The 15,765-nt window shown below is 40.2% G+C and overlaps 1 protein-coding gene across 2 annotated transcripts in view; it reads right to left on the reverse strand.

Moving 5' to 3' along the window:
- The window catches only part of COBLL1 (cordon-bleu WH2 repeat protein like 1), a 159,865-nt gene that overhangs the window by 129,796 nt on the left and 14,304 nt on the right, over positions 1–15,765 (reverse strand). The window lies entirely within an intron of this gene.

Raw genomic sequence — 15,765 nt, forward strand, 5'->3', positions numbered from 1 at the left:
GATGAGGCTAGAAAGGAAAGTTAGGAGCAGGCACCCATGCATTCCCAGTGCCATTTAGAGTGTGCCCTTTATGAGACAGGCAACAAAGACTTTTGGGGGACAGCAGGTGAGCTGGATAGGAATTGACTCATGGTTTGGAAATATCCCTGCAGTATATGAAACACAGGGTCAAGAAAGGGCTATTAAAATAGCCCAGGCCTAAACTAGAAAATCAAGAAATGGAAATTTTTTTTAAAAGACATTATATTGTCAGATCCCATGGGATTTAACAAGTTATAATCCTTATAATACACAAATATTCCTCTTGGGGTAAAAGTCAACAGTGGACTGAATGGGGCTGCTACAAGAAGGGCTGACCAGCATGTGTGACAAGTCAGAAAACCCCCAAAGTTGCTAAGTATAGATTTAACATTGGTTATAAGGGGCGTCTATGCTATAACAAAAGGATATCATCAGGTGGGAACACAATTGCCAAGGTCTCAGGTTGGGGATGTGATCAGGGTTCCCAGTGGGTCTCTCTGATTCACAGCGGGCTCACAGCTGGTTACTGATGTTGCAGAGATCCTGGCCTCAGGAGGGAAAGACTAGCTTGCCAGGGAAGGGGTCAGGGCCCAGCCAAATCACCCAAAGTTGAGGGCAGGACTCCGGTGAGGCACAAGAAAAATCCATGGGCTGGGTGGGGAAGACCTGAGTATATAATGAGAGACACTTAACAAGAGAGCTTCGGATAGCGAGATTACCCAGAATAATTCCAGGCCACACCCACTGGTGGAAGAGGCTCTGTTAGAATTAACCAACTTTTGAACCCAAAGGTTGAAAGTCTTAAATATTGAGAAAGGCTAAACAAGACTAAAACTGTATTGTTATCTGAACATAAACTTATAACTCGAATGTTTTTCTGAACTCCTAACCTAAACACCTTATCTAATGTTAGTGTAATGACATCACTACAAAAAAATAATAGAGATAAAGACCTAAAGACCTGGCACCAATTGACATAAAATATTTTCATCCAAAATCAAGACAAAATACATTTTTAAAAATCTTTCAGCCAACCGTAATTTTTGGAAAACTCGCACAGTTGGGCTCAGCTTCACCTGCCCCTACCTCCCCACCCAGCCCATATGCTACACTCACACTGAACTATCCATGCTCTCCAGTATTCAGGGCACTCTGGTGTGTTTATGCCTCCTTATAGTCTGTCTTCCTTTTCTTGTTTAGCAACTCCCATTCATCCTTTAAGTCACCTTCACCTTAAGATATCTGATGCCTTCAAAGCAGAACTAATCACTGCCTGAGCTTTTATAGCATTTTCTACATTCCACTCCTGGGGTAGGATACTTGTCCTTGCAGATCAGCTACCAAGTTCTCTCTTCCAGGAGGCCTGGGGACTCTCACAGCCGTCTTCTTCTGCCTTTATCCCTGGGCTTGCCATCGATGACACCACATCACTTGACCATTTCTACCACCCAACTGTGAAGTGCCCTGAGCCGTAGCTACATATTATTCATTATCTTGTGCTCACTACTTAGCCCAGGTTCCGCACAAAGTAATTTATCAATATGTCGAGTGAGTTAATAGTTTTCCAGTTTCCCAATAACTGAAAAGGTTTTATGTGTTTATTTAGTTTTATATCATATTAACCCTTACCATTTTTATGAAGATGTTAATCCTTATTTCACTTGCATATTCTAGTTTTTGTTCTCCCAATTTCTTAGAAATTTGCTATGATAGATTTTTTAAACTAGAGAAATATGACAGAAATTTTTATTTCACTCAATATGACAATGGAACTGTAAAATTTAATCCTACACATATTGTCAAGATGGAATTCAGGGCAGAAGCAACCCAAGTGCCCATCAATATATGAGTGGATGAAAAAGCTTTGTGTGTGTATATATATATATATATATATATATATATATATATATATATATATATATATATATGTACATATACAATATACACACACACATATACAATGGAATACTACACAGCCATAAAAAGGAACGAAAGCTTACCTTTTATGACAGCATGGATTGACCTAGAGGATATTACTCTAAGTGAAATAAGTCAGATAGAGAAAGAAAAATACCATATAATTTCACTTATATATGTAATCTAAAGAACGAAATAATCAAACAAAATAGAAACAGGCTCATAGGTACAGAGAACAGATGACCATTGCCAGAGGGCAGGAGCTGGGTGAAAAGGTGAAGGGATTAAGAAGCACAGAGTGATAGTCACAGAGGTACAAATTACAGCACTGAGAACATAGTCAATAATACTGTAATGACTATATATGGTGTCAAGTTCGTACTTGATATGTTGGGGCGATTGCTCTGTAAGTATGTGAGTTTCTAACCACTACGCTATACACCTGAAACTAATACACAATAATGTTGAATATAAACGGTAATTTTAAAAAAATTTAAATAACAGAAAATAAAATACAAGGTAAGCACCAAAAACAAGTGCTGTCGGCCCAGCACCTTGTTTCTGCCCGGTGGCAGCCGAGTTCCTTGCCCCTAGTTAAGAAGTAGTTACATTTACACAGTCCTAAATTACATTTGGCCCTTTGAAGGCAACTGTGAGGCCAGTGTGGCCCCTGATGAAAATGAGTTTGACACCCCTGCCCTGAACACCACCACTACTATCTAGCACTCACGTTGTACACTACCACTTCAGCCCTGGCTTATTAGAAAGCCATCCAAAACAGAACAGCTACTCAGCATCTACACCCTTTGCTGATGATACAGATACTTCTCCCAACAGCCCATACCAGATAAGCATGTCTGGACTCACATAAGTGACTTAATCAAAATTACACTGGAATAAAGGGCTAAAGTGGGATCTTGTACTGTATGACTCTGAAACTGTCTCCAACCACTACACCAGTGGTTCTCAGCATTTCCCACATATCAAATCACCTGGAGAGCTCGTTAAAACAGATTTTATGATTACGTAGGTCTGGAGTGGATCTGAGAATCTGCATTTTTATCAAAACCCCAGTTGATACTAATACTGCTGCTAAAAGACCACACTTCGAAAATCACTGCATTATACCATAATGCGAAAGTTACTTAATAGAAGACATCTGGTAATTCAGTAGCCCTCAAGATAGTTTTCTCTTGACACCCATGAAGGCACACTTTCCCAGTGGTAAAATCTGGTGTTCTGTGACAGAGAGGTGAGACATCAGGGGAGAAGCATAGCGCTGGGGACAATTTTCTCCTGAATGAGAAAATTCAATGTATTCTCAATACCAGCTCCCTAAATATTTACACGGAAACTGAACCCAAGGAATCAATTCTCATTCCCAATTCTAAATCCAACGTGGAAAAACAATGCACAAATGCCTTAAAATAGCCGTGAGATTTTCTTAAAGCAAACAAACAAACAACAACCAAATGCTATTATGACTCCAACAGATGGATAAAACATACAATAGCAACACTACAAGTGAAAATTTTGAATTGATAGAAAAGCAGCAAAGTCACTGGAGCTGAATGGAAAGTCCACTAACAAACATAAGAATAAAAATAATTGTATTCTGTACTAAAGATGACATTCCAAAACAGTGGAAAAACATTAATTATTCAATAGATAACATGAAACAACTATGCTTTTTAAATTTTAGACCTTATTTCATACTATAAAAGAAACTTCAGTTTGTTTCTAGCAAATATTTAATCTATCATAAATTTAAAATAAGAGGATATTTTAAAGATTTAAAATGCACACCCATTTCTAAGCAACACAAAGGAAAACACATGAAATTGTCTTCAAAATATTATTAAACTAAATGCTAAAAATGACAAAACTGGAGAAGTATTTAGAATAGAAGACATAAAACACAGGTTTTACATATTAAGGGCAAAGTACATATTAGGAGTATTTTACAAAATCAATAACAGAAAGATGAATAAGTACATGAAGTGAATTTTTAAGAGAAGAGAATGAAAACTAGTCACTTTAAGAGCTTCTCAAGCACCATTAATGATCTAAGATACAAACTTAAAATAATCATCATCATTTTCCCTTATCGACTGAAAGTCATTCAGGTTTGACAATGTGAAGAGTATTTTTTCTAATCAAACTGAAAGCTAAAAATGCAACCAAGGCTCAGCAACGCCAGGAAATGTGCCAAAGTGTCAAACACAAAGTGAATATCAACTACAGAAAGAAATAATTGTTTTAGAAACTTTATATGTTTCTCCTGTTTGTTATCCGGAGGCCAGGTTTTCGCTGACTGTCATTTAAAGCGCATCTTTGTCTTTAAAAGATCACAGATTTTTTAAGGTTTTTGTTCAGTTATTTCAGAGGGGGTTGGAGGAGGGGGGAGGAACAGCTTGTTTTCTCCTTTATGTTCTTCAAATTCATAAACTGATATTCAGAACAGTTTAATGCAAAGAGCAAGATGATGCCATTTTTATAAAACATACAAGTACTGTCAGGAAATTCAATGATGCTTGACAATTTCTTACAATTGCTTGCTTCTCTGAAATCACAAAATCGTAGTTTGTGATGTGTTCATACCATTCAAGTAACAGCTAGTTTCAGCTAGATTCTGGCACAACAAGAAGTGGCACCGACATGCTGGATGAGAAAGAACACCTTGAAGCCGGTGTCACCTCGTGCTCCGTACCCAAGACAACTAGCCCCATCCAGCATTTAGAGAGGAAAGGCATAATCTACTCACCCAAATCGCTCTGAAGACCTGTATTACCAACAAATGATTCGTAAGTGGTTCTTACCTTACACAACATTCTTCATGTAAAGGGGTTATTTAAAGTTGACAGACGTGGAAAGTATGAGACCACATAGAGAGAGGTTCCCAATCTGTATTCTGCTACTGCAATTTCCTGAAAATGGGATGTACCTGAGCCATGGATAGGAAAGGCACAAAATAAAAATCTAGTTTTCTTCTATATTGCGGGGACTGTCTTGTAGTCTCAAAGACAAGGTCTTTTCATTAGAAACACTGCCAACAATAAAGTCAGTGAAAGAACGTGTTTGGTTAGCTGGTTAATTTTCTTTCTTAGAGGAAAAAGGAATAAAGGTTGACAATATACACATTGTGTGCTCATTATCTCCACATCTTACCAGGTAAAGTCTTTTCTAATGATTGTAAAGGGCCAGAAAAACCTGTTCATAGTGAATCACATTCTATGAACTAATGAGTTACAAAATAGCATTATTAAGATTTGGGAAACAATGATCCTTAACCAAATATCAACTACTAATATACTAAATACCAACAGTAGGCAGCTTAAACCAATCTTGTCAGTCATTGAGCTTTATTACTTTATCATGGTTTACATACAAATCTTTCCAATTCATTCCAGCCATAAGCCTATGAGAAAGGTATCTTTATTATGGGGGTTGGGGGGAAGGGGAAAAGAAAGAAAAAGAAAAAAGATGCGAAGAGGTTGAATAACTTATTTAAAATTTTCTGTTTAATGACTGAGCCAAAATTCAACACTAGGTCTCCCTGAAATGCCAAGCCGATGTCCCTTAGACTATTTCCAGTGCTTCTTGATTGTCACCTCCCATAGATAGTCACAAGTTTAAAGCAAAAGAGATGACTGCTGGAGTCTGGTCAGATGAAGAATAATCACCACTGTTGCCTGATGTCAAACTGGCAGCTCTGCCTCTGTGCCTGCCGAGCTGGGGAGCCTGGGAGCCCTGGGAGCCGCGCGGGCACCAAAGGAAGAGGCCCCGGCCACTACCTCTTGCTGCCACAGCTCTGAGCCTCAAGACTCCGGGGCTGCTGGATATTCCCTTGAGGAATTTTCCGTTTGGCAACTCACCAGGCCTTGCAATCCACTGCCCCACTGAGGGCGGCATTCTCCAGTCTTGCCATAAATAACCCCAGGATGAGAAAGACAGTTTTAATACTCGGTTCTGGCTAAGAAGAGCCAATGCTAACAACTTCCCATAGTCCAATGAGAGGAACAAATCTCAGGGAAAGGTTCGATGGGGGTAGGGAGAGCACATACACATTTAAAAGTGCTATATTTACATAAACATTCTGAGAAGGTTCATAAAGACATCTAAGAAACCAGACATAATGCTAACCAAGGCAAAAAGAGAGGATCTGAAACTGCATATTAATTGGCATTTCAGAGATTTGCACTGTCCTTACTTTAAAACAGAGAGAGTATTGTTTACACTGCCTTGGATGTTGTTCAAAGATATGTATTGTTAATAAGACTGAATCATATTTTCATTCCAGTCAAAGTGATTTTATTCCATGAATATAGTTTCCAGGTACTGTATAGTAATATTTTCAATACAATTAGTTGCCAGTGTCCAGCCCAGTACCTGACACATAGTTAGCTTTCAGTAAGTATCTGCAGAGAGGAAAAAAACTCAACGAACCATTGATTCTCTCAGAAAGGTTTCTTGTTCTTTGTTGTCACAAAGAGTTATTAGTTAAATAACTTTAAATTTACTCCTCTCCAACTAATCCAACAAAAGGAGGAGTTTAAAACTCTTCCTTCTCAAATCCATACCTGTCCAGAAGCCCATCAACAGAGCCTGAAACTCTGAGCCCTCTTACTCTCCTTGACCACAGCAAAGACTGACCAACCGGAACTCCACTTGGATCCAGGCTTTCCCAGTGTTTCTGGGAGGAGACCAAGCCTGGCCTGGGGACCACGCAGGCTGCATTTGAGGAAATGAGTACCTCCGAACAGTAGATAATTACACACATGGACACCTAAGTTCTCAGCTCATTCTAATAGCTGACCATTTCCCTCTAAGAAAGTCCTTTTCTGGGCCATTTCTTCCTGATGAGGTCACAGAGCTGTCACCCCCCACAGATCTCTCTGAAACCACAGTTTCTAGCTGTAACAAACCCTGGGATGGTCTCCTCACTGCTGCGGACTCTGCACGTCTCTCAGTTCCGGAATCATATACACCCAAACCTAAAACTCATACTCTACCACAGTTAGATTTCATTGGAAACAGTCCAAATGATCAATAACCGAATGAAAAGTTAAAAAAACGCATAAACACGCCAAATACACATATGATTTATCACACAACTATTTCAAAAAGCATTTTCAAATGAGCTCTAAATGACTGAAATAATCTATAATGTAATCCTGAAGAAAAGGAATATAAAAATAGTATATGCGGTTAAAAATCTAAATGCTTACTTATTTAAACACCTAAAAGAATACATCCTATCCATGGCATCACCTAAACTACGTCTGAAAGAATATTGGTTTTAGATACAAATCAGTGTTCTGATATATAAATTTGGAAAATATTACTTTCCAGGTTCATTTTGGAAGTCCATTACACATATTAGCATATTAAAATCCCTGACAAGACATTAAGAGAGTTATTTAACCCAGATGTTCCCCCAAATTATCTGATGATATAAGTTGTTTTTACACAAAACATGTTAACTGTATCTTACTCAGAGCACACTTTGCAAATCAGGACAGCAGTGGTCATCCCAGGTAATGGAGACAATGGTTATTTCTCCATATAATTCCTATGACTTTCAAATATTTTGTGATAAATACATCAATTTTGCAACCAGGAAAAAAATTAAATAAAAACAGCAAAAACTTGTTCAGTCCTATTTAATGTCACTCATACTCACACTGTTTATTGTTATACCAGCTTTGCCACACCTGGCGGTTCTGGGAGAGTGGGGGAAAGGTGAGTGGAATGCAAAGTGGTCAAAGCAAAGGGGTTTCAAATGACATCTAGATCCAGTTCTCAGAGCTGTCCCCACCTGGGCATGTGACCCTGCTCAAGTTACACGCGAAGCCTCAGCTTCCCTTTCTGAACAATCTGGACAAGAACCACATCTACAGTACAGAGTGGTTGTTGACTAGTAAATGCAGTGGTGCCTATCACACATTTACCACAGCACCTGGTGAACAGTGAGTGTTCAACGAATGCTCACTGCTGTATGATCAGCCATACAAGATACCACCCATTGTTCTTCAATGACTGTGACCTAGATCCTGTTAATTAGTGGATATTTTAATGAATTTACAAATATTCATTCAACCTATGAAGCAATTAAGACTCCATATCATTTTACACACTATCCTGTAAAATACATCATTTAAAGGTAAATTTACCAAGAACACCTTAATGTTCAAAAAAATTTCCAAGTGTAGTGTCTGTGCACAAGTGTTTTATTCTGTTTGAAAATTTTCATTATACTATTAAGAAAAACTAGACCTTAATTATGTTAAAATATTTTGAATTAGTTTTTCCATTTTGACATCAAAACACACCTACAAAAATATGGAAAGTATTCCTATATTACCAAAAAAAATTGAATCCAAGTAAACATAAATTTTAAAAAAATTTACCCTCTGCCAAGATAGTGGCATAGGTGGAGACGCCGTGCTTTCTCACACAACCAAGTTTAGAGACAACAAAATATTAGAAACAGAAAACAGTGCGAGAACACAGAAAATTGAACTTTTCGGAAGTCTGACAGCAATGAATTCTTCAGCATGACCAGTAAGAGGGGCGAAGCCAGCAGCTGGCTGATCAGGGTTGCACAGGAAAACTCGGTCAGATGGACTCAGGCGCGTGGAACCCAGGTGTGGGGTTGCAAAGGGCGGACCCAGTAAGCGACCCAGGGAGCGATCCTGTGAGCGACCCGTGGACCCACGGAGGGCGCAGGGCGGCAGGTTGACTGTGGTGGCGCATTCCTGAGCAGATGGACCGGCCAGGGAGTGGGCAGTGAGACGGAACCGAGCAGACCCTAGCAGCAGGAGGCAGCAGAGAGGGCCACCATTCCCCCACTCCCACCCCGCTGTGACCCCACCCCCACATACAGAGTCACAACCCAGCGACCCGCCCTGGTGGCCCCGCCCTGCCCCTAAGGCTCCACTCCTCATACTTAACGGGTGCAAACAGACCAAAAATGGCTCAAGAAGATCTCAAAGCCCCAGAGCCCATAACTCCAAGTGACAAAAAAATAGCCAAACTTTCAGATGCACAGTTCAAAACACTGGTGATCAGGATGCTCACAGAACTGGTTGATTTTAGCCACAAATTAGAGGAACATATGAAGGCTAAATTAATTGAAATGAAGGGAATTACACAGGAAACCAATAGTGATAAAAAGGAAACCGGGACTCAAATAAAGAGAGTGAACCAGAAGGAAGGAAAAAATGACCAAACAGAAAAATATGAACAAGAACTCAAAAAAATAAGGAGAGGCTTAGGAACCTCCAGGACATCTTTAAACGCTCCAACATGCAAATTATAGGGGTACCAGAAGGGGGAGAGGAACAGCCACGAGTGGAAACCTTATTTGAACAAATAATAAAGAAGAATTTCCCCAATCTGGCAAAGGAAATAGACCTCCAGGAAATCCAGGAAGCTGAGAGAGTCCCAAAGAAGTTGAACCCTAGTGTTACCAAACAAGAGGTCGGGGGGCGGGGGGGAGGGATACAATATTTGGCCCCCCTAGGGATGCCAGAAACTGCTAAAGAACAAGGGCCCCTCCCAAGGACAGAATACTAATATCTACTGGGCTCTTCTGTCCGCCACCAATTGGAAAGACATCTCTCAATGCCAGAGACTTGTGAAAAGGAAACAAAATGTTTATTTAATGCTATTCAGGCCTAACGCCACCACTAAAATATCAAAGTCCTTTAGGGTATACACCTACACCCACACAGCACTCCCTTCTCCCACTGTCCCAACTCCAGGTACCGTAAATCAGGAAAAGAGCACACGTCTGTGTTGCAGGCCACTGGCACCATCAGCTGTGTCACCGTGCAGGCAGGATCTCTCTCTAGTTAATCCAAAGTACTGTGGTACCCTCTCACGGTCCACTGGCAAGAGATCTTTGTACCCAGTTCCAGTCAAAGTCTCTCTTGCTTTCCAGGCCACTAGGCCAAAGAGAGCATCCCAAAGCTGCGTGGGCCTCTTCTACCAAAGCTGCAGGGGTTCGCACTCCACCAAAAGCATGTGGCTTTCTTCTTCACCTGGCTGCAGGGATCTCCATTCTGCCCCAAACGGTATGGCCCTCTTCCACCTGGGCAGTTATTGCCTCATGTCCTGGAGCCCATCTTTTCCAAGCTCTCACACAGGTACCCTCACTCAGGGGCACAGCCCCTAGTTACCTCTCCTGGGTCCAAGTCCACTCCCTTCTCTCTGGCTCCAAACTTGGCCACAGCTATTTAACATATCTATGAAACCAGTTAAAGGTTATAGATGTGTTAAATAATCATTCTAGGGGTTAGCTGCAAAATCGTTGCTATGCAAAATAGCTCTCAATGGCCCTGCTCCATTGTCCCTTGGTGGGGGGGCAGGGGGGGGCAGTGAGGACATCTTACATGTCTCTCTAATATTCCCACACACCCTGAATTCTGGACACCATTCCAAATCCCTTTCTTTTGGGCCCCCCCCTTGGCTGCACCCTGTATCACAAGGAGAAATACACCAAGGCACATCATCATTACATTAGCCAAGATTAAAATGAAGGAGAGAATCCTAGAAACAGCAAGAGATAAGGGGACAGTTACCCACAAAGGAGTTCCCATCAGACTGTCAGTGGATTTCTCAAAAGAGACCTTACAGGCAAGAAGGGGCTGGAAGGGGCAAGAAGTATTCCAAGTCATGAAATCCAAAGACCTACAACCAAGATTACTCTATCCAGCAAAACTTTCATTTAGAATAGAAAGACAGATAAAGTGCTTCTCAGATAAGATCAAATTCAAGGAGTTCATCGTCACCAAGCCCTTATTATATGAAATGTTAAAGGGACTTACCTAAGAAAAAGATGAAAAAGATGAACAGTGAAAGGACAGCAAACTCACAGTTATTAACAACCACATCTAAAACAAAAGCAAACTAAGAGGACAGCTAGATCAGGAGTGGAAACATAGAAATGAAGATCTCACGGAGGGTTAGCAACAGGGGAGTGGGAGGAGGAGAAGGCGGGAGAAGGTACAGAAAACAAGTAGCATAGACGGTAGATAGAAAATAGATGGGGGGGGGCAAGAATAGTATGGGAAATATAGAATCTAAAGAACTTGAGACACATGGTCATAAAATAAAGGGGGGGTAATGGTGGGGATGGGGGGTAGGGTGGAGGGGAATGAAGGGGGTAATAGAACAACTGTAATGGCATAATCAATAAAATAAAAATTTCAAAAAAATTTACCTGTATTTGCTCTAATAAAGGCATTTAGTCAACGGTGTTCAAGGTTAATTTTCAGACTAGTCCATCATGCTGCCACCAGACAAAGGTTACATACAGCTTTACACAATCTGGGGCAATGCTGCCCCTTCACTTGCCCTGTACTTAAGCTGAAGGAGTTGGGAGTTACAGATTCCTCTTCCTCTTACCAATAACAAACATTAGGTTCTAAATTGACACTTAATTCTACAGCCATCTGTGGTAAAATACAATACCTCAACATCTAATTTATAGGAGGTAGACCTGACTTTAATCTGTATGTTTAAAAGAAGTTGTCTTCAAGATACAATAACCTATAATAAAAATAGTGTCTCAAATTTCACCACCTCTTTTGAATAATGATGTTCTTATGTATGATGTTAGAACTGAACATTTTCAATCAATAAATATCCATCCTAACAAAATTAAAAAAATACAGTTAGAGTTACTCTCATAATACACAGAAGAAGAAAAGTGAAATATGAAAAGATAAGGCAATTCCCACAATGGTGAAGTGAGGAAAAAAATCAACATTACAATCACCTTGGTAGCACATTCCTAATCTCAGAGTGGGCATTTCTTCTCCTGTAAAAAGAAATGTGATTTCCATTAAGATTAGTACCCATTTTGTATTCAGTGTTCCAAGAACAGCTTCTCTGGATCTGGCACAGGGACCTTTCACAATGGACCAGTGAAGAAAAACCAACCCCATCCTCCACTTCCTGGGAAAGAAATGAGAACAGGGCGTGTCCCCTCACCCTTTGTTTTCCCATTAGTATAATAATGATGCCAGCATTACAAAAGGCTGTTTTCTAACACAGTCGATAATATTTAAAGTTTAACAAACATAAACTGAATGCCTGGTGCATGCTGGTGTTACTTCTACACTTTCACCCTGTATAATCACCATCTTCAACCACAGAGGAAACTGGGGATCAATGAAGACAAAGAAAGTGACTAAGTCGGAGAATGACAGAGTAGAGATTCAGTTCCAGCTTTTATGTCTCCAAAGCCATTCTGCAACAGCTGCCTGTTGAGTGCTATTCTGACTTCGGACTGAACCAGTTTTATTGGAAACCAAAACCAATGCAGTTAAATGCCCAAGCGCCAAGTGTACCAGTTCACCTGAGGTAGACAGCAGAGTTAAATGAAAGGCGCTGGACTCACTTTCCGGAATGCTGTATCATCTGTCCATACATTAATCTTTCTTTGTTTCTGATGAATGCTAGCTTAGAATTTCATCTTATATTAGGACAATGAAAAATGCAACGTGTTGCTAAAAAACATTCTTAGGAAAAAAAATGGACAAACTTGTTTTCTACTTTTCAGTTTTGTCCCCATTTTGAAGTATAACTCCCCAAAAAACTGGGGAGAAGGAGCATGTACACTGATTATTCTTTCCTAGGTGTCTACGGGACAATTCAATCTCTCCTGTTAATGTTATCTCTAAATTCTCAGTCCCTTCTTTTATAAACTGGGAGAAAATACACTTTATTATTTGGTCTTATTCTTCAACCATTATGTTCACATCAAAAGGCTAATTTCTTATACCAACAGAAGAATCAAAACATGAGACGCTTTAAAAATTTAGACTTCAGGGTGTTGACAAAAATGAGAATTTTTATGCACAGGTTAATAATTGCTTAGTTCTCAAAACCTATAACTTAGTCTATAAATTATATGCTACTCTGCTATCATTAATAAAAAATAGGAATAAGTAATATAGCACTTCTGTCCTGTTAAAAACCCTGCCCATGGTGGACAAATATTTTGTTTTCTCTAAGTTTGAGATGCAAATGACATTACACAGAATTTACACTTACAGTACTAATGAAACACATTTCTTTTATACACAACACAGCAGGGAATAATTCTAAAAAAGAATCTCAAATCAAGAACTGAATTTTATAAATAGAGTGCTGAGAAATCTACTACAACTCTTTTAACGATGCATTTGATGATGACTTAACAATTCATTGAGTAATGGTGATACAGGGTGCAGCCAAGGCCCCCCCCCCAAAAAAAAGGTTTGAAATGGTGTTCAGAATTCAAAGTGTACAGGAATATTGGAGAGACATATAAGATGTCCTTCCCCCTTCCCCCCACAGGTATGAGTTGGGGGACACATAAAGCAGGAACATGCAGGGCTGTTTTCCATAGCAACAGTTTTGCAGCTAACCTCTGGAATGATTATTTAACATATCTAAAACCTTTAACTGGTTTCGTAGATATGTTAAATAGCTGTGGCCAAGTTTTGAGCCAGGGAGAAGGGAGTGGCTTCTACCCAGGACATAACTAAGGGCTGCACCCCTGAGGGACAGCGCCTGCTCCTGCGTGAGTGCTGGGAAAAGATTGGCCCTGGGACATGAGGGGATAACGGCCCAGGTGAGGAGAGGGCCATGCAATTTGGGGCAGAGCGAGGACCCCTGGAGTTATGTAGGAGAGAGCCACGCGGTTTGGGGCAGAGTGAGGGTCCCCTCTTGGCCAGGTGAAAGAGGGAGCCACATAGTTTTGGCAGAGTGCAGACACCCTCTTTCCCAGGTGAAAGGGAAAACCACCCAGCTTTGCCAGAATGGAGATCCCTGCAGCCAGTTGAAGAAGACACAGGCTTTTGGTGGAGTGCGGACCTCTGCAGCTTTGGTAGAAGAGGCCCACGCGGCTTTGGGGTGCCCCCTTTGGCCTCGTGGCCTGCAAAGCAAGAGAGACTTTGACTGGAACTTGGTACAAAGAACTCTTGCCAGTGGACCATGAGAGGGTACCACAGTACTTTGGATTAACTAGAGATCCTGCCTGACACAGCTGACGATACCAGCGGCCTGCAACACAGACGTGTGCTCTTTTCCTGATTTACGGTACCCGGAGTTGGGACAGTGGGAGAAGGGAGCACTGTGTGGGTGTAGGTGTATACCCTAAAGAACTTTGCTATTTTAGTGGAGGTGTTAGGCCTGAATAGCATTAAATAAACATTTTGTTTCCTTTTCACAAATCTCTGGCATTGAGAGATGTCTTTCCAATGGGTGGCGGACAGAAGAGCCCAGTAGATATTAGTATTCTGTCCTTGGGAGGGGCCCCTGTTCTGTAGCAGTTTTTGGCATCCCTAGGTGGGCCAAATATTGCCCCACCCTTCTCTTGTTCAGTAACAAAGGCTGCAAAAATAAATGTTAAATGCCATGGTTTGCTGTATATCATGCGCTCCAGTGTACAATGCACACCACGTTTTTGTGCGCATTATGCATGGGATTACTATGCCCATGGTGTGTAATCATTACACTCCCGTATAATGCATGTCTTCATTTTTCCCTCAAAATTTTGGGCAAAAAAATGTGCATTATGCACAGCAAAATATGATATTCAGTTCAATACTGTGCATAAGTGAGCTTCGACCACTCCAGTGGACAAGTATTTTGCTGATCTCTATCTCCAACACTGACCTCTAGCTCAAGTTACACAAATTCAAATAAAATCTATCTAATAACTGATCACTACATGTCAAGGATGCCCAGTAAATTAAATTAAACCCACAGTATACACAAAAGTAGTCAAGAATACGGCCTCTGCTTTGTTACTTCACCATCTAGTTACTTTAATCAAACACACCAGGAAAGACTGTTAGCACATTAGTCTGTAAACTGCATAAAGGATGCTAAAATAATCACTTAATAGCATGTGGGGAGGGGAGAAAAGTAAATCCAAGTATCTATCCATTGGGTACTGCTTATATAAATCATGGTTCATCCCTACAAAGACATAATACACAGCTCAGAGAAACAGAGCCCTTTAAGCAACAAAATGGAATAATTTATCATTATATTAAGTGAAATGCAAGGCACAAAGCAGCACGAACTGTGTGTATATAAAAGAGAAAGAAACAATACACATGTAGTCATTTACTCCTGAGTTTAAAGAGATGCACTGTCCAATAAGGTGGTCAACAGCCACCTAAAGGCTCTTCAGCACAGAGATATGGCTAGTGTGACTAAGAATTTAAATTTCATGTAATTAATTTAAATTTCAAATATGACTCAGTGTAAAATATTTTCTATTAAAGACAACTTGTTTTGTAGAATTTGAATCAGGTTAACAACTGCACCATTTAGATTGAATTTTTTAGTGTGGGACCTACAAAATTTTAAATTGCAGTTGTGGTTCACGTTATATTATTGTACCATTGCACAGCACAGGTATCGAGTATCATATTATAATTTGTTATAATTATAACAAATATGTTCTAATATGTTAGAACTGGTAACAGTGATTGCCACTGCGGAGAAAACCAGGGTGACAGACACCGCAGGGCTGAGGGTATAACTCTGCGTTGTCATTTTTCCCTTTTGAATTTTGTGCCATCTGAATATGTTGCCTGTTTAAAAACAGTGAATCAGTGAAGTGACCTATAAACACCACTGTAAAGACTGTCCTTAGCATTAATTTTCAATTTAATCTTGGATGAAATCCCTCCCCCAAAAAGCAATATGGTACTTTTGAAGAGGTTATATATACATGGCCTTTGGCAGAAAATGGTTTCTTATAACCTAAGATCACAGAAGTATTTCACAAACTAAAGGTGCCAGAGCTACCAAATGACC

The sequence above is a fragment of the Artibeus jamaicensis genome, unplaced genomic scaffold (genome assembly GCF_021234435.1).
Source record: "Artibeus jamaicensis isolate MK-2021 breed Jamaican fruit bat unplaced genomic scaffold, CSHL_Jam_final contig_391, whole genome shotgun sequence".
Classification (NCBI taxonomy): Eukaryota; Metazoa; Chordata; class Mammalia; order Chiroptera; family Phyllostomidae; genus Artibeus; species Artibeus jamaicensis.